This window comes from Ovis aries, chromosome 2, assembly GCF_016772045.2.
Source record: "Ovis aries strain OAR_USU_Benz2616 breed Rambouillet chromosome 2, ARS-UI_Ramb_v3.0, whole genome shotgun sequence".
In the NCBI taxonomy this organism is placed as follows: domain Eukaryota; kingdom Metazoa; phylum Chordata; class Mammalia; order Artiodactyla; family Bovidae; genus Ovis; species Ovis aries.
Window position 1 is genome coordinate 188,716,142 of NC_056055.1, and position 19,710 is coordinate 188,735,851.

General features: G+C 38.6%; 1 pseudogene; it reads right to left on the reverse strand.

Annotated features, from left to right (window-relative positions):
• Nucleotides 1-363: 363 nt before the first annotated feature.
• Nucleotides 364-19,710, reverse strand: part of LOC105611871 (uncharacterized) — a 61,530-nt pseudogene continuing 42,183 nt past the window's right edge.

Consider the following 19,710-nt stretch of genomic DNA (forward strand, 5'->3'; position numbering starts at 1 on the left):
ATAACTTTGAAAAAAAGTATTCTTCCTCTTGTAAATACAAGGAGAAAGGTACATTTCTTTTAGTTTTCCTATCATCCAGGATCCTAGCAGATAATATATGGTCCATTAATACTGGAATATTTAAGAGGAGTTAATAAAGTACTGTTAGAGATGTAGACAAGCTGTTAAGAAGCCCGAAGTATATAATACCCCAGGGACGGTAATGCAAAGGCTTAGTACCTGATGCTAAGTTTGAAGACATGAAAAGGCAGACCCATTCATTAGAAACTTCAGACTGATAAAACTGTTGTGGATGACCTCCTGACCTTAGGTGAGGAAGCACTTCATTGTGGCAAAACTGAAAATAAGAAGCTAGGGAAATAGCTATCCACATCTCCCTTCCATCCCTTCATTCTCTTGCTTGTACCTTCCATCAGTGAAAATCCACAATCCAGGAGGCAAATAATCCAGCTGATATGGTTCCCATGGGTCCGGGTTCTGGAACAGACAGGGTGAAGAAGGATCAAGACGGATCTCTGGGGGAAGTGGAAGATGTCCAGAGCAGCTTCCTTGTTGCTTTTCTGGAAAGTTACTTTCACTAGGGGTATATAATGCTTTAAAGCACAATTTTATTGTCTCTTCTAACCATGCAATTAAACGTTTCCTTTCAAATCACTGTATGGACACTGACATCGGAGCCTGAGTATGTTGCTGCACAGGCTTCTCTGGTGGCTCAGATAGTGAAGAATATGCCTGAAATGCAAGAGACCTGGGTTCAGTCCCCAGGTCAGGAAGATCCCCTGGAGAAGGGCATGGCTACTCTCTCCAGTATTATTGTCTGGAGAATTCCACAGAGGAGCCTGACGGACTACAGTCCATGGTCTCCCAAAGAGTTGTACGTGACAGAGCAACTAACGCACACACACACTGATGCATAATTAAACATTTAAATATGTCCGCTCTAAATACAGACATTCACAAGACATAAAAGAATCCCCATGCTTGTTGCTCTTTTTTTCCCTAGCATTTAAAGTATTCATTTTCTTTCTTAGTTGCTTGGCCATATATATGTTACACTTTTATACAATCTTTTTAGGAAGAATTTCATTTTAATTCAGATTGCCTATCCCTGGAATTTGAAGCCCAGAAAAACTTGGTTCCTGGACTGGTGTCCTAACTGTTTTGCATCTTAACAGCTACAAATAATTAACAGCATTGTTGTTTACATTTGTGTGTATTTACTGGGACTTATAGGGCTTCCCTTCTGGTTCAGTGATAAAGAATCTGCCTGCTATTGCAGAAGACAGTATTTCAGTCCCTGGACTGGGAAGATCCCCTGGAGAAGGGAATGGCAACCCAGTATTTTTGCCTGGAAAATACCATGGACGGAGAAAGCTGGTAGGCTCATTCCATGGGGTCACGGAGAGTTAGACACAACTGAGCACACACACAACTGGTGTTTATTGGAGAAAGACGGTGAGGATAAATGATGGCCTCTGTTGCTCTTCAGCTTTGACTTCATTCATGATTTGCGTAAGAGAGTATTTCACTTTTTAATTTTTATTTTGTATTGGCCTATGTGTGGGTGTACTCAGTCGTGTCTGACTCTTGTAAACCCATGGACTATAACCTGCCAGGTTCATCTATCCATGGGGTTTTTCTGGCAAGAATACTGAAGTGGGTTGCCATTTCCTTCCCCAGGGGATCTTCCCAACCCAGAGATAGAACCTGTGTCTCCTGCATCTCTTGCATTGGCGGGTAGATTTTTTTTTACCACAGTGCCGCCTGGGAATCTCTATATTGGACTATAGTTGATTTAAATGTGTTGGTTTTAGATGTATAGCAAAGTGATTCAGTTATACATATATATACATGTGTCTATTCTTTTTCAGATTCTTTCCTATTTAGGTAATTACAAAATATTGAGCAGAGTTCTCTGTATGTTATCAATTTTAAATATAGTAGTGTATATATGTCAGTCCCTAGATCCCAGTTTATCTTTAGCCCTTACCTTTCTCCTTTGGTGATCATAAGTTTGTTTTCTAAGTCTGTAAGTCTGTTTCTATTTTGTAAGAGAGTATTTGTATTAAAAGACATTAGAAATTTCCTCTCTCTGGCACTCCCTTACTCCTCAAACCTGAGTAGAAATGGAGCTGTCAGTGCAAGCAAATGTACATATCAAAAGAGATCTCGAGGATAAATGGATATTTAAGTTAATGTTATGATAAAGGCATAGTACTTACAATGTGTTGGAATGATTTGAAGATGCAATATTTTTTAGAAGTCAGCACATAAGTGCTTTAACAAAAAGAAGCAACCTTTGCTAATAGAATGGTACTGCAAACATACAGACATAATGTGCAAAATATGGACAATAAAGAACTATGAATAATCTGAGCTGGTCCAGAAAACAGTGGGATAAATGATTAATATAAATTATAAGTACTTCTACTATACATCAAGGTGTTATATATTTAATGTTACACTTTGTTGACAGTGCCCTTCAGTGACCCAACTAGAAGAACTCCTCCTCAGTTTATCCAGTCATAAGCTCTTCCTTTGAAATTCTACCTTCTAGTTCACCAGACTTCTGTTGCTCAAGTAGACCTTTTCTTGGTCTTTCTTGATCAGCATATTGTATCATCAGTCACTTTTCCAGCTGTAACAGGGTTTCTCTTGTAGATCCAATTTTTTGTTGTTCAGCCATTAAGTCATATCCAACTGTTTGCAACACCATGGGCTGCACCATACCACGCTTCCCTGTCCTTCACCATCTCCCAGAGATTGCACAAACTCATATCCATTGAGTCAGTGATACCATCCAAACAACTCATCCTCTGTCACCTCCTTCTTCTCCTGCCTTCTATCCTTCCCAGCATCAGGATCTTTTCCAATGAGTAGACTCTTTGCAACAGTTGACCAAAGTACTGGAGTTTCAGGTTCAGCATCAATCTTTCCAATGATTGTTCAGGGTTGATTTCTTTTAGGATTGACTGGTTGGATCTCCTTGCAGTCCAAGGGACTCTCAGCAGTCTTCTCCAACACCACAGTTTGAAAGCATCAATTCGTTGGTGCTCAGTCTTCTTATGGATGCAACTCTCACATACATACATGTAGATCCAACAATTTTCATCAAGCAGTTATGGTGTCTCCTTTATATTATAGACACTGTGCTAGATGTTGGAGATGAAACACAGGGAAAAAATAAAACACTTACCTCTTGAAACCTAGAGTCTAGAGGAGATAGAAATTAGGTAACTAAACAAGTTTATGATTTCAAAAATTCATAGTTGCCTTGAAGATCATAGATATGACTCTATATTAGAATCATAGAGGGTAAGTTGAAGTTAGGCATGATCATTTAATTAGCTGTACAGTGGAACAAGTTAGTTAAAATGTTTTCTGTCGTGAACTTCAAAATGAGAAATGTGAGAAAAGAGGGCTAGTTAGTAGTAAAGAAAACAAATGCCATTGTATGTATATTGACAAGTATGCCCTTTTGACAATATCTAGTCAAGCCATATAACTCTGAAACCTTGAGTCCATTTTTTTTCCCTTAGTGGTAACTTTAGAGATAGTGCACTAAGCTAGCCAGCTTTGTGTAGTTGCATTACATGTACACCAAGGAGCTTTTTCGAGCTACCACTCTTTGAGAAGATTGCAGATCAGTGATGCATTTTTTAATCCTACCATGACTGTTGCTTCACACTGCAGACCAGGAACTAAAAGTTTCTTCGTCACAGACTAAAATGTTCAGACCAGCCACAAACAATTAAAAGTGGGACATAATATAAGTAATTAAAAGACGTTTTTTCCTAAAGTCTTGGTACAATGCATAAAGTTTCTAAGATCCCTTCATAAAGTGTCAATACTTACATGACTATAAATTAACAAATTATTTTCCAAAGGAAGACAAAAAAACTAATTGTGATTTCTATTTAGAGATTTTGTTGAACTGTTAGATCAACATCACTTATGTAACAAGAAACCTATGGGTTTTCATACTGTTGCTGGGGTGTCAAGGGCTTTGCAGATTTAGAGGAGGAAAGTGCAAATAGAATTGCCAGTTTTGCATGATAAAAAGTTACTACTCTTCTGAGCAGAAAACTTAACTTTGTTTCTATTATTAACTAATATCTTGTTATTGAGGAACTATCAGAAACATGTTCCTTAATTATTCAGCAGCCCCAGGGCCTACCTCCAATGGCAAGATAAAAATAAACTTCTATCAGCTGCTAGACTGAATCCAGTAGAAAGGAGGAACAAATCATACCTTTATTTCATTTGAATGTTGCAAAATGTGCCTGGGAAATGATCTAAAGAAAGCCTATTATCAAAACCTTGCTTCAGGGTGACTTTCCATGAAGTGACAAATTAACTTTAATGTATCACATGCCATTGTACTAAGGTTTAAAAGTGAGAGTGCCACTAAGGACTTGATTTTTTGTTCAGTCTGTCTAAGGGGGATTTCTTAGCACAGGTCCTAAATGAGGATCAATGAAAGCTACATATATGCAGATCTTACCTGCAGAATCCCAAGTAATAAAACATTTCCAATGTATGCCTGCTGCTGTCCTTCATCATAAGGAAGTCAATTTGTCAAATTATTAAAGGCAGAATATGGTGACTGCACTATAAAACCTATGCGATAAAGATTGAGATCATTCGATTGTCTTGAATTGGGTTTCTTCTCAAGTCATGATATACAGAGCTAGTCAACATGGACCTTAAGTCAGAGAATTTAAGTTCTAGTTTTCCGTAACTTGCTGGACAGTGACATGGCTTTGAACCAGTGTTGTCAAACAGAAATAAAATGTGAGCGACAAAGGCAAGCCATATATGTAATTTAAAATGTTCTAATCAACATATTTAAAAAATTAATAGTAATAGATGAAATTAATTTTAATAATATATTTTATTTAACCAATATATCTAAGATATTTTTCTTTAATGTGTAATCAACATAAAATTATTGATAGTTTATGTTTTTAAATAATTCTTTGAAATTCAGAGTGTATTTTACACTTATCAGTATATCTTGATTCACACCAGCCACATTTTAAGTATCTATGATCATATGTACCTACTAGCTACTATGTTAGACAGCCAAGTTTTAGACTAATCTCCAATTCTCCACTGATCATATCTTAGTCATACATGACATGGAAAAACATAACAGTGTAGAAACTTCCTAGAGATGAGTGGTTGGGTAATCAGAACATCAGAAACACACAACTCTCAGACAGAGTTATTAATATTTGAATGAGAAAGCTTGTTTGCAAAATAAACCTGAGATGTCAATATGGGAATGAAAGATGAAAGATTTGGATTGGCAATTGACATTGAAGTATGTTAAGAAGGAAATGAAAAATCAAAACTCATTCAGTAGAAAGTATACAAAGTGAATCATTTTGTGGAACACAGTGGAAGACAGTAGGGACATTTAACATTTAGAAAAGATTATGAAAAACACTTAGCTTCAAATAATGATTGGAAAGACTGATGCAGAGAAAAGTTAAGCGTTTCCTAGTTTACTTGAAGAGACAAATCTAAGGCCCAAACATGTACATTTATTTGTACATTAAATAATTCAACATACATTCTATATTGAGCACCTACTATGTGATCTCACTATGCTAGCTGCTTGTATGATGTGAAGAATAAAAAATGTAGACAGGTTTGCAAAATGAAATAGCTAAAGTAGGTAGTTTCTCTTTGTACAGGTTGCTCCAAAATTGACTGGAAATTGACTTGATAAACACAGAAATCTAGACTTTTAAGTATTATAAAGAAATATGCAAAAGCATTGTTGCTGCTAGTAACAGTGGATTGGGTTGTTTCCAATCAATCATACCAGCTGGTGAGTGGAGCCAGGTCCCAGCCTAAGAGTCTAAAGGGAGGATGTCCAAATGGCTCTTGCCAGCACCAGTGTCCTCCTGATGGGACAGACTCCCCAAATGTCTGTAACCAGCATCTGTGTCCACAAGGGGGGATCCCAGTGACATCACATCTCTCTAGGAGGCCCTCTAAAAACAGTATGTGGGTCTGACCCAGGTTTCTTTCAATTGACCTGCTTCTTCCCTGGGTCCTAGAGCATGTATGATTGTGTGTGTGCCCTTTAAGAGTAGAGTCTCTGTTAACTACACCCTTCTGGCTCTCCTATCTGCAAGCCTTGCTGGTCCTCAAAGCCTGGTGTTCTGGAGCCTGCTTTCCCATTGCTGGACCTGGGGAGCTGGATGTGGGGTTTGGACCCCTCATTTCTTGGGGAAAACCCTGCAATGACAAACATCCTCCTGTTCATGGGTTCCCTACTCGATAGTGTAGGTTTTGAAGTCTCAGCTCCTCCTACTTGCCTCTTTGTGATTCCTTCTTTATATTTTTTTTGTTGTGGAAAATCTTTTGCACTATTCTTCAGGTCTTTTTCACTGATAGTTGTTCTCTAAGTACTTTTAATTATGATGGGTCTATGCAGGAAGTTGAGGTCATGATCTTCCTGCTTTGCCATCTTGGCCACCAATCCCCACTCTTTTAACACTTTAAATATTTCACTCCACTCTTCTCTTGCACGCATGATTTCTGTTGGAATTGTCCTATAATTCCTATTCTTTACTGGTAAGGTTGACTTTTTTTTCTTTTGCCTTTCAGAACTTTCTTTTTTTTTTTTCTATTGCTTTTCAGCCATTTGAATAAGATTAGCCTAAATGTGTATGAGGTTTTCTAGTCTTTCTCTGTAGTTTTCTTGCTTCTGGTTCTTAGAGTTCTCTGGATCTGTAGTTGGTATCTATAACTGATTTTGGAAAATTCTTGACCATTTTTGCTTCAAGCATCCTTCTAAATCCATCCATTTTCCTTCTGATATTCCGAATACCTATATGTTATGACTTTTGTAGTTTTATATTCAGTTTATTTTGTTTTCATTTTTTCCTCTTTATATTTAAGGTGGGAAATCTTTATTGATTATCTTTATATCTTTATGTCGCTCACTGATTTCTCCTTCAGCTGCATCAAGTTTACTATTAGGTCCATCACATTCTGTTAGTTTTTAAATTTTCTACACTTTTTTTAGTCTGTCTTGGAGTTTCTATATATTTCTATATTTCTGCTTGCATCTGTTTTTATATGTGGTTTGTGTGTTGTTATCCATTAAAGTCCTTTGCTTATAGCTATTTTAAATTCCCTCACTGGTAATCCTATTGCCTGCTCATATCTCAGTATAGTTCTAATGTTTTTTTCTCTACAGACTGTATTTATTACTCTTTTGCAGCCTTATAATTTTTTTATTGTTGTTGAAAGTGAACATATTTTATAAAGTTTCTCAAAATTGACATGGATAAGGTTTTAGTGTGGACATTTATGTTAAATGGCTACAGCTGGGCTATGTTTAGAGTTTTATATAGTTATAAGTATGCAAGAGACTTCAGATTTCTCCAGTGTCCTTGTTTATGTCTCCTCTCTTGACTTTGGGCTTTCCTAAGTGCTTCTCAGAGTATGAATCTTACAGCTTTTTTTTTTTTTTCTAGCTGCACCCCATCCTTATTTATTATACTGGACTCCTGGAGGTGTGGTGGTATGGAAGATTATCATTCTGTAATACGTCAGTCACTGATGCTATGAACTAGGTTCCTCCCTCCTTAAGTGAAACAGAAAGGTAGAGAAGGACAGAGAAGAAAGCATGATTGATATAATGCTTGCAGTCTTTTCCAAAAGGGTATTGGCTTTTGTTCTGGAGAAGGCTCTGCAAATATCTCACAATGGTTATTTTTCCTCTCCCCCTAATAGAGCCACAAGAATGTCTTCTTCATATCTACATCAGGAAAATCATGTCCCTAGAAGTAAAGTCCATGAAAACTAAGTTATTTTACTTGCAACCCCCAAGGAGTTATTTAAATAAGTAAGTGTTAGTTGCTCAGTTATGCCCGACTCTTTGCAACCCCATGGACTGCAGACCACCAGTCTCCTATGTCCATGAGATTTTCCAGGCAAGGATATTGGAGTGGGTCACCATTTCCTTCTCCAAGCGATCTTCCCAACTTAGGGATCGACCCTGGCTCTCCTGCACTGCAGGCAGATTGTTTACCAACTGAGCTACAAGGGAAGCCCAGCAGTTACTTACTCTCGTGCTAACACTTTCTCAGTTCCCAGCAGTTCATCAAAATTGCCATTTAAATGTTCCTACTAAATTATACCTCCAGTGGCTTCTATTCCAGGTAGCAGATCTTAGTTGTTCTGTCCCTCTGGAGGTGCCTGTCTGTTCAGATGTGGGTGATAGTTTATTTTGTGGGTTGATGGTTTTCCTTGAAACATCAGTTCTCCATGGACTATAGGGGAATCACTGATTTTCTGTTTGCCCAGGTTTTTCTTGTTGTAAGCACAAGAGCTACAAAATTGCAAATAAATCTAGAAGTGTTAACCAAACTTTTCTTAATATTACTTTTTTAGATTTTACTCTGCCTCACTCTGCTCCATCCATCACATGCCACAGATTATATTTGTTGGTTTAATGAATAATAGACTCAAGTTTATCCAAGGAAACAACTAGTTTTATTTAGTTTTCCATTTCTGCTACTTTTTTAAAAAAATTCATTTTTAAATTGAAGCATAATTGATTTTCAATGTTGTGCTAATTTCTGCTGTACAGAAAGTGATTCAGTTTTCCATGTATATATACACACACATACACATCCTTTTTTATATTGTTTTCCATTATGGTTTATCACAGGATATTGAATATAGTTCCCTGTGCTATACAGTAGGTCTTTGCTTATCCATTCTCTGTATAATAGCTTGCATCTGCTAATCTCAGATTCTCAATCCATCCCTCACCCACTCCACTTAAACCACAAGTCTGTTCTCTATGTCTGTGAGTCTGCTTCTGTTTAATAGATAACATTCATTTGCATCATTTTTAGATCGATTTTTGGTACTTTAAATAAATAGGATTACCCCTCAAGAGTTCTTGCAGATCTTGGTGTTTTGAAATCACTTTCAAACAGTAGTGGGTTTTTTTTTTCATGTTTATTCCATACTGGCCTTTCTTATCCTTCTCTATTTCACCAGTTTAATTCTCCATGTATTCTATATTAACAACTGTTTTTAATACTTTGGTTTACAATTTTTTTCTCAAAATATTTACATTTTGAATTGACTGATCCATATTGTTTAACATGTTGTAACTTTTTTAAAAAATGATATTGGCTAAAAAGCAGTACTTTTCCATACTAGTCATTGAATCAGATTAATGAGTTCTCCATCAGGTCTAGCTAGGGGAGGAGATACATATATCTTATTTTTATAGATTACAAAATTACTTTCCCAAGATCCCAAATAGATGGTGATGCTTGATAGCTTCTTTAGAATAGCTGTGTTGTTTTTGCCCTTGGATAAAAGTCATTCTCAGGATAAACTGAGTCACTCTCATGTATAACTGAATCACTTTGCTGTATAATAGAAATAAACACAACATTGTAAATCAGCCATTCTTTAAGAAAAAAATCATTCTCAGGACTTCCCTGGCCATCTAGTAGTAAAGACCTTGTACTCCCAACGCAGGGGGCATAGGTTCGACCCTCTGTGGGAGAACTAAGATCCCAGATGGGGCGGCCAAAAAGAAAAAAGTCATTCTCTGCTGTTTGGAGGCTGCATTCTTCAGTCATATCCACAAATTTGAGAAGTATATGACCAAAATCCAGATAAATACACAAAGAAGATAAAGAAGGGAAGAAACCTCCACTTAGTTGTCAGGTTGGTCTAATTAGGACTGGTTCTCAATGGGTTGAGGGTTGTGGTGGCATGATCTTCCTTACATCCTACAGCGAGTTATTGGAGGGCCTCCATAGGACTTATATTTTTGTCATCTATGGTGTCTTTTCATCTGAAACAGGCCCTATTTGGAATACCTGCCATGAGCAGAAAGATCTCTTTTATCTGAAATGTTTCCTTTTTTTTTTAACTTTATTTTAATTTACAATACTGTATTGGTTTTGCCATACATTGACATGAATCCACCACAGGTGTACATGTGTTCCCAAACATGAACCCCCCTCCCCCCTCCCTCCCCATAACATCTCTCTGGGTCATCATCGTGCACCAGCCCCAAGCATGCTGTGTCCTGCGTCAGACATAGACTGGTGATTCGATTCTTACATGATAGTATACATGTTACAATGCCATTCTCCCAAATCATCCCACCCTCTCCCTCTCCTTCTGAGTCCAAAAGTCCATTATACACATCTGTGTCTTTTTTGCTGTCTTGCATACAGGGTCGTCATTGCCATCTTTCTAAATTCCATATATATGTGTTAGTATACTGTATTGGTGTTTTTCTTTCTGGCTTACTATGGCTAACAAACACATGAAAAGATGCTCAATATCACTCATTATTAGAGAAATGCAAATCAAAACCACAATGAGGTACCACTTCACACCAGTCAGAATGGCTGCGATCCAAAAATCTGCAAGCAATAAATGCTGGAGAGGGTGTGGAGAAAAGGGAACCCTCCTACACTGTTGGTGGGAATGCAAACTGGTACAGCCACTTTGGAGAACAGTGTGGAGATTCCTTAAAAAATTGCAAATAGAACTACCTTATGACCCAGCAATCCCACTGCTGGGCATACACACCGAGGAAACCAGAATTGAAAGACACACATATACCCCAATGTTCATCGCAGCACTGTTTATAATAGCCAGGACATGGAAACAACCTAGATGTCCATCAGCAGATGAATGGATAAGAAAGCTGTGGTACATATACACAATGGAGTATTACTCAGCTGTTAAAAGAATACATTTGAATCAGTTCTGATGAGATGGATGAAACTGGAGCTGAAATGTTTCCTTTTATCTCTGAAATGGACCAAGAAAACCTTTTGAAAATAGTTGATTAAAGTCAAACTGGCCCTATATAAGATGCTACTTTCTAGAAACTTGAATTTGAAATTTGCCCATCTCACCATTTTATAAATGACTATAATTATGGTAATACAACTGTCTCCAAGTTTGGAGATGCTATTAAATGGAAACAACAAGAATGGGTATTCAACATACAGAAACTGAAGGATAGATCAGACACTCAAAATAGAGGTGAGAGATAAGACAGCGTCTAGTTAGACAGAGGGGAGGAGAGAGAGAATGACAGACAGACAGACAGAGGGACAGACTGTGGTTCCTATCAGCAACCAGTTCCTAATGCGAGTTCCCATCAAGGTGCTGCTGTACTCTCACTTTATAGTCCAGGGAAAACCTTCTCAATGTAAAAAATGATTAGTGACTAAGGGAATCTTGATTAAGATGCCTCTCTGCTTCCTCATTAGGAAAAGGAATATCCTCTGTATTATCCTTTGTATTAGCTAACAAATATATACCCTCTTGTTGTGCCATGAATGTTCTCAAGGGTCAGTGGAGAAACAAGTAACCTCCACAGAATGGGGCATCACAACCAGGTAAAATGTTCTTCAGTCCTCATGATGTTAGGGATTTCACGTTTGACAATTTTTACTTTGCTCCAAAATAGTTCAGTTCAGTTCAGTCACTCAGTCGTGTCCAACTCTTTGTGACCCATTGAATCGCAGCACACCAGGCCTCCCTGTAAATCACCAACACCCGGTGTCCATGCAAACTCATGTTCATCGAGTTGGTGATGCCATCCAGCCATCTCATCCTCTGTCATCCCCTTCTCCTCCTGCCCTCAATCCCTCCCAGCATCAGGGTCTTTTCCAATGAGTCAACTCTTCTCATGAGGTGGCCAAAGTTTTGGAGTTTCAGCTTTAGCACCAGTCCTTCCAATGAATACCCAGGACTGATCTCCTATAGAATGGACTGGTTGATCTCCTCGCAGTCCAAGGGACTCTCAAGAGTCTTCTCCAACACCACAGTTCAAAAGCATCAATTCTTGGGTGCTCAGCTTTCTTCACAGTCCAACTCTCACATCCATACATAACCACTGGAAAAACCATAGCCTTGACTAGACAGAACTTTGTTGGCAAAGTGATGTCTCTGCTTTTGAATATGCTGTCTAGGTTGATCGTAATTTTCCTTCCAAGGAGTAAGCATCTTTTAATTTCATAGCTGCAGTCACCATCTGTAGTGATTTTGGAGCCCCCCAAAATAAAGTCTGACACTGTTTCCCTATTTGCCATGAAGTGATGAGACCAGATGCCATGATCTTAATTATCTGAATGTTGAGTTTTAAGCCAAGTTTTTCACTCTCTTCTTTCACTTTCATCAAGAGGCTCTTTAATTCTTCTTCACTTTCTGCCATAAGGCTGGTGTCATCTGCATATCTGAGGTTACTGATTTTTCTCTTGGCAACCTTGATTCCAGCTTGTGCTTCATCCTGCCCAGCATTTCTCATGATGTACTCTGCATGTAAGGTAAATAAGCAGGGTGACAATGTACAACCTTGACATACTCCTTTCCCAATTTGGAACCAGTCTGTTCTTTGTCTAGTTCTAACTGTTGCTTCTTGACCTGCAAAAACATTTCTCAGGATGCACATCAGGTGGTCTGGTATTCCCATCTCTTTAAGAATTTTCCACAGTCTTTTTTGATCCACACAGTCAAAGCGTTTTGCATTGTCAATAAAAAAGAAGTATATATCTTTCTGGAACTCTCTTGCTTTTTTAATAATCCAGTGGATGTTGGTGATTTAATCTCTGGGTCCACTGCCTTTTCTAAATCCAGTTTGAACATCTAGAAGTTCATGGTTCACATTGTAAGAAGGATTAATTCAACCATGAAGCATGTATTGTCAACACCAAAGTGTTTATGAGATCTTTCCAGTTTGTAGGGTATATCCAGAATTTTCTTGCAAAATTAATTTCTTCAAATTAATTTCTTTTTGAGGCAGTCATAGATAGCATAGTGTAAAAGCGTGTATGATTCAATAGCACCCCCAGTCTGACTCTTCTCTGGCATTTTCCCTACTAGAAACCACCTTCCTCTTCTACATCAGATTTTAAGTGTCTTTTCTTCAATCCTCAATAAAGTTTCAAAAATACCATTTATTATTATTAATATTTATTCATTTATTTGACTATGCCAGGTATTAGTTGCAGCGTATGGAATCTTAGTTGCCACATGTGGGATCCAGCTTCTGGATTGGGTATTAAAATGGGCCCCCTGCATTGGGAATGCAAAGTCTTACTTTTCAAAATATACTGAAGGACCACCAGTGAAGTCCCAACAATTTCAAAATTTTTAGGAGTAAATATCTGCAAGCACAGATTTATTTCATCCTCAAGGAAATACAATTGTTCCAAGCATTGGTGAATAATTTAGGAGGAACTTAGGTCTGAAGGCGTAGTGCTACTACATCTGCCTAACAGAATTCTAGAGTAGCACTTGGAGGATGCCATTGGCATGGAGGTACCTTTTATTCTATCTGATTTTTATTTCATTTCATATTTATAATGAGGCTTTAAAACATATTTCTTAGAAAATATGATTAATGGGGCTTTAAAGGTCTTTATACCTAACAAGATATTTTGCTTGACATTGCTAGTTGCTTTTTTTGTTTGAGGGCAGGGTGGAGGGTGGGGTGAGTGGGTATTCTAAATGTAAGGACTTTCACATCTTACTTCAACCCTAAGCAAAGAGGAACATAATTTCACCCTTAGATAAAGAAGTATTCTGAGTAAATTTTCAGGTGTTCTCTGACAGACATGATAAAAATATCCTCTAATAGGCTCCCTTGACATGTGAACTACCCAGCTATATATTTATTTTCTGAAGATATATACTTTGAGGATATTTTTATTCAAGTAAAGAAAAATAATAATAATTGTCTCCTTAGGGAGACAGGACTTAATATTATCAATGGAGATTAACAGCTAATCACCTAAAGCAAGGTTCTCAGGGAGGAGAGAAAGCTCAGTGCCTGATAAAATATCATACTATCGTGTAAAAGAAGACAGGAAAGCAGCAAAGATGAGGTCCTCCTACCTCATATCCTGCTGACAGAAAATCAAGATGCAAGTCAGCTATGCATTCTAGCATCACCATCTTTGAGGAGAAACAGGTCCTGTGTCCCTGTGCTAACCCTGTAAGTCATTTCCTCAGCTCAGTGCTATTGTTTTCTAGATCCAAATATAATGAAGGAGTTCAGGTCATGTCACCACTAACTACAGTAAATCCCCTACGTATGAACCAGTTCTGTTCTGAGAGCATGTTCATAAATCCAATCTGTTCCTAAGTCCAACAAAGTTAGCCAACAAATAGCATCAGCTATATAGTAGTGTACTGTAATAGGTTTATAGTAGTTTTCACACAAATAATACATCAAAAGCAAACACAAAAATAAAACATTTTAAAACTTACAGTACATTTCAGGCAGGCATCGAGTGAACAGGCAAGAAGAGTTATTGACTGAAGGAAGTAGAGGAGGTGGGGGATGGTAGAACTGAAGGCTCATCAACAACAGGAGATGGAAGGAAACCTGCGGTTTCACTCATGCCTGACGCTGGTGGCAGAAATTTTAGTTCCTTGCTGGGACCAGATGCATATTCACTTTGAAAGCTCACAACTTGATGGTTTGTATGTAGAGGACTTATTGCATGCCATTTGGCGTAATGATTATTTTGATTAAAGGGCATTTGAGAAATAGCTGATGCAAGAAGGGCATCTGGACCCTCCTTTATTTTCCTGAAGGCAGGCGATAGAATTTCTGTATGAAAAGTGTCTTCCCTGTTCCAAAAGGAAAGTAGAAATCTTATAGGCAAGGATGACAAACTGAGACCATAGGGACTGTATACAAGCAGATGTTGTTAAATAATACTTATCTTCTTATAGAATCCTGACATAGTTTTCTCCTTTTGCATAATCTCTCTTTGTTCAAAATACTATAAAAATACATAAGCTTCATATTTTCACTCGATCTTCATTCCTTATGAGGTGTCTTGTGTCAAGCAAAATATCAATTTGTATGCTTTTCTTCAGTTATACTGTTTATGTAAGTTTATTTCTTCAGTTCAGTTCAGTCGTTCAGTCGTGTCTGACTCTTTGCGATGCCATGGACTCCAGCACACCAGTTCTCCCTGTCCATCACCAACTCCCGGATTTTACTCAAACTCATGTCCATTGAGTCAGTGATGCCATCCAGCCATCTCATCCTCTGTCATCCCTTTTCTTCCTGCCTTCTAACTTTCCCAGCATCAGGGTTTTTCCAAATGAGTCAGTTCTTCACAACAGGTGGCCAAAGTGTTGGAGTTTCAGCTTGAGCAGCAGTCCTTCAAATCAATATTCAGGACTATTTTCTTTAGGATGGACTGATTGGATCTCCTTGCAGTCCAAGGGACTCTCAAGAGTCTTCTCCAACACTGCAGTTAGAAAGCATCAACTCTTCTGCACTCAGCTTTCTTTATAGTCCAAATCTCACATCCATATATCACTACTGGAAAAACCATAGCTTTGACTAGACGAACATATGTTGGTAAAGTAATTTTAATATGCTGTCTAGGTTGATCATAACTTTTCATCCAAGGAGCAAGCGTCTTTTAATTTTATGGCTGTAGTCACCATCGGCAGTGATTTTGGAGCCCTCCCAAAAAAGTCTGCCACTGTCTCCTATCTATTTGCCATGAAGTGATGGGACCAGATGCCACGATTTTAGTTTTCCGAATGTTGAGTTTTAAGCCAACTTTTTCACTTTCCTCTTTCACTTTCATCAAGAGGCTTTTTAGTTCTTCTTCACTTTCTGCCATAAGGGTGGTGTCATCTGCATATCTGAAGTTATTGAAATTTCTCCCAGAAATCTTGATTCCAGCTTATGCTTCATCCAATCCAGATTTCTCATGACAAACTCTGCATGTAAGTTAAATAAGCAAGGTGACAATATACAGCCTTGACATACTCATTTCCAGATTTGGAAACAGTCTGTTGTTCCATGTCCAGTTCTAACTGTTGCTTCTTAACCTGCATACAGATTTCTCAGGAGGCAGGTTAAGTGGTCTGGTATTCCCATCTCTTTAAGAATGTTTCAGTTTATTGTGATCCACACAGTCAAAGGCTTTGGCATAGTCAATAAAACAGAAGTAGACTGGACATGGAACAACAGACTGGTTCAAAATAGGAAAAGTAGCCTGTCAAGGCTGTATATTGTCACCCTGCTTATTTACCTTATATGCAGAGTACACCATGAGAAGCACTGGGCTGTATGAAGCACAAGCTGGAATCAAGATTCCTGGGAGAAATATCAATAACCTCAGATATGCAAATGACACCACCCTTATGGCAGAAAGTGAAGAAGAACTGAAGAGGCTCTTGATGAAAGTGAAAGAGGAGAGTGAAAAAGTTGGCTTAAAGCTCAACATTCAGAAAACAAAGATCATGGCATCCGGTCCCATCACTTCATGACAAATAGATAGGGAAATAGTGAAAACAGTGGCAGACTTTATTTTGGGGGATCCCAAATCACTGCAGATGGTGACTGCAGCCATGAAATAAAAAGACGCTTACTCCTTGGAAGAAAAGTTATGACTAACCTAGAAAACATAGAAATTAACAGACACTTACTTTTTGGAAGAAAAGTTACGGCTAACCTAGAAAGCATATTAAAAAGCAGAGACATTACTTTGCCAATGCAGGTCCGTCTAGTCAAGGCTATGATTTTTCCAGTGGTTTTGTATGGATGTGAGAGTTGGACTATAAAGAAAGCTGAGCATAGAAGAATTGATGCTTTTGAACTGTGGTGTTGGAGAAGACTCTTGAGAGTCCCTTGGACTGCATGGAGATCCAACCAGTCCATCATAAAGGAGATCAATCCTGAGTGTTCATTGGAAGGACTGTTGTTGAAGCTGAAACTCCAATACTTTGGCCACCTGATGCAAAGAGCTAACTCACTGGAAAAGACTCTGATGCTGGGAAAGATTGAGGGCAGGCTGAGAAGGGGACAACAGAGGATTATATGGTTGGATGGCATCACCGACTCAATGGACATGAGTTTAGGTACACTCTGGGAGTTGGTGATTGACGAGGAGTCCTGGCGTGCTGCAATCCATAGGGTCACAAAGAGTCAAATGTGACTGAGTGACTAAATTGAACTGAAGGTGCCTGGCATTAATATTAATGGATCTACCATGCAAATTAATGTGACTGTTACTAAGGAACTCCCTCAACATAGTTGAAAACTCACTGAAGACAGAGTACTCACATGTATCCTGGTATCCTGGCTTGTTGCGTCCTAGAGCAATGCCAAGTTCAAGCAAGATTTGGGGCAGAGTTCAGTGGAGAAACTGCCACTATTGGGAAGTAAATCTTCTAATGTACATAATAATGTACAATGAAAACACCAGCCCTTTCCAAGCTGTGATAAGGGCAAGGATACAATGGGAGCAAAATGTATAACTAACATGGTTATAGCCTCTCCCTTCGGCTTTACTGTTGATTAGTCATAACGTGTTTCCATGGATTTCCCTGGTAGCTCAGCTGGTAAAGAATCTGCCTGCAATGCAATAGACCTGGGTTCAATCTGAGGATCAGGAAGATCCCCTGGAGAAGGGAATGGCAACCTACTCCAATATTCTTGCCTGGAGAATCCCATGGACAGAGGAGCCTGGTGGGCTATAGTCCATAGGATCACAAAGAGTCAGACATAACTGAGTGACTGACATACACATACCTATGTATTTATACATGTTCTTTTTCAATTATATCTTTATCTCAGTGATGTTGATATGAGAACTTCCTACATATCAATTGCACACAAATGATTTTATGCAGCTTAACTAGAAAATTTTTAGGAGTTAACCAAATTTTTGAAAAAAAAAAAAATTGGTGTCTTTCTTCAGACTGTAATGGAATACATTCTAAAGTTATTTTATTTCTGATGTTTTAACATACTCATTAACTCTGACAATGAATTCCAACATATGAGGATGGGCATGCAGTGACAATGACGTTAACTTAAAGTTACCTCTCTGGTTATAGGCCAATTAGATGCTCTCATGTTAGGATGTGGAGTGCAGAGTGAGTGGAGATAGAGTCTGAGGAGCATTGATGCTGTTATATAATGTGCATAATCTAAATGCATGTGGCTGCTGATGACTCCCGTACCTTTCTTTCTTTCTAGCCTTAAGCAGGAGACCTGGGTTTGATCCCTGGGTCAGGAAGATGCCCTGGAGAAGGAAATGGCAACCCACTCCAGTATTCTTGCCTGGAGAATCCCACGGACAGAGGAGCCTGGTGGGCTACAGTCCATGGCGTCGCAAAGAGTTGGACACAGCTTCACTTTCACTTTCATTTTCCTTTGATACCAATAGTCACCTCTTTGTCATTCATTTTATTTCCTTTTCTTGGAAAGCTGGCCAGAGTCAGAGTCATTTGCATATAAAAGGAGAATAATTATTGCGGCATATATTGCTACTCATTTCATCAATAATATTAAGCCCTCTAAAGGACATATAGAGGGCTTCCCCAGGTGGTGCTAGTTGTAAAGAATTTACCTGTCAGTGAAGGAGACACAAGAGACACAGTTTGATCCCTGGGTTGGGAAGATCCCCTGGAGAAGGGCATGACAAGCCACTCCAATATTCTTGCCTGGAGAAATCCATGGACAGAGAAGCCTGGTGGCCTATAGACCATAGTGTCCCAAAGAGTTGACATAACTGAAACGTCTTAGTACAGCACACACTCTTCACCAGTAGCATATTGGATATGCATTTTGCATGTTGTGTTGTGCCCAAGTCGTGAAATCTCCCAGTGACCACCAGGGAGCCGATATCCAATGCAAAAGCAAAAGAGTTTTTATTACCAAGCTCGAGCTGGGGCTCCCACCGATACCAAGGCAGTGGCTATAGGAAGGAGCCCCGAGTTCTGGGTTACATTGCTTATATAGGGTATTCTCGAGTGAGAAATTTGAAAAACGAGAGTTTCCGAGTTGGGAGACATCTAATTGGTTACTTTCTGTGGAAGGGTTAGGTGTTGGTTTCTGATTGGTTCCCATTTCCCAGGCTGGCCATGGGTTCTGATTGGTTCCCATTACCTAGGTAGACTACGTTAAGTCAGGAGATTTTGGTCTGGGGTCCAATTGGCTCGAGGGTGGTGGGGTGAAGTCAGGGGGATTTCCAAAGGCTCTTGGATTTTCAAAGGCTCTTTTCCTGGATCCTTACAAAATGGAGTTTTTCTGTTAACAAAAGGGAGTAGCTTAGGTCCTTCAGTTGTACTCTGTGTAGGAGTTAAATAAACAGAGTGACAACATACAGCCTTGTCATACTCCTTTCCCAATTTTAAATCAGTCTGTTGTTCCACATCTGATTCAAATTGTTGCTTCTTGACTTGCATACTGCTGCTCTCAGAAGGCAGGTAAGGTGGTCTGATATCTTTTCAATAATTTTCCAGTTTGTTGTGATCCATACGTCAAAGACTTTAGCATAGTCGGTGAAGCATATGTTTTTCTGGAATTCTCTTGCTTTTCCCATGATCCAGTGTATGTTGGCAATTTGACCTCTGGTTCCTCTGCCTTTCTGAATTCAGCTTTCCCTCATTAGTTATCTCTTTTATATGTAACACTGTGTATATGTCAATCTTAATTTCCAATTTACCCCTCCCCCATTCCACTGCCTTGTAATGTTGCATTGTTTTACAGGTAGAAACACTCATAGTCTGTATACTTAAGGGAGAAAGAACTTTGATACATTTATAAACAATTTTCTTTAGGAGGTTAAAATGGCTACAAGACATTCAAGTGCCGCCTGTAAGCTACCAATTAAAATGAGGGGAAAAACAATAAAGGGAGAG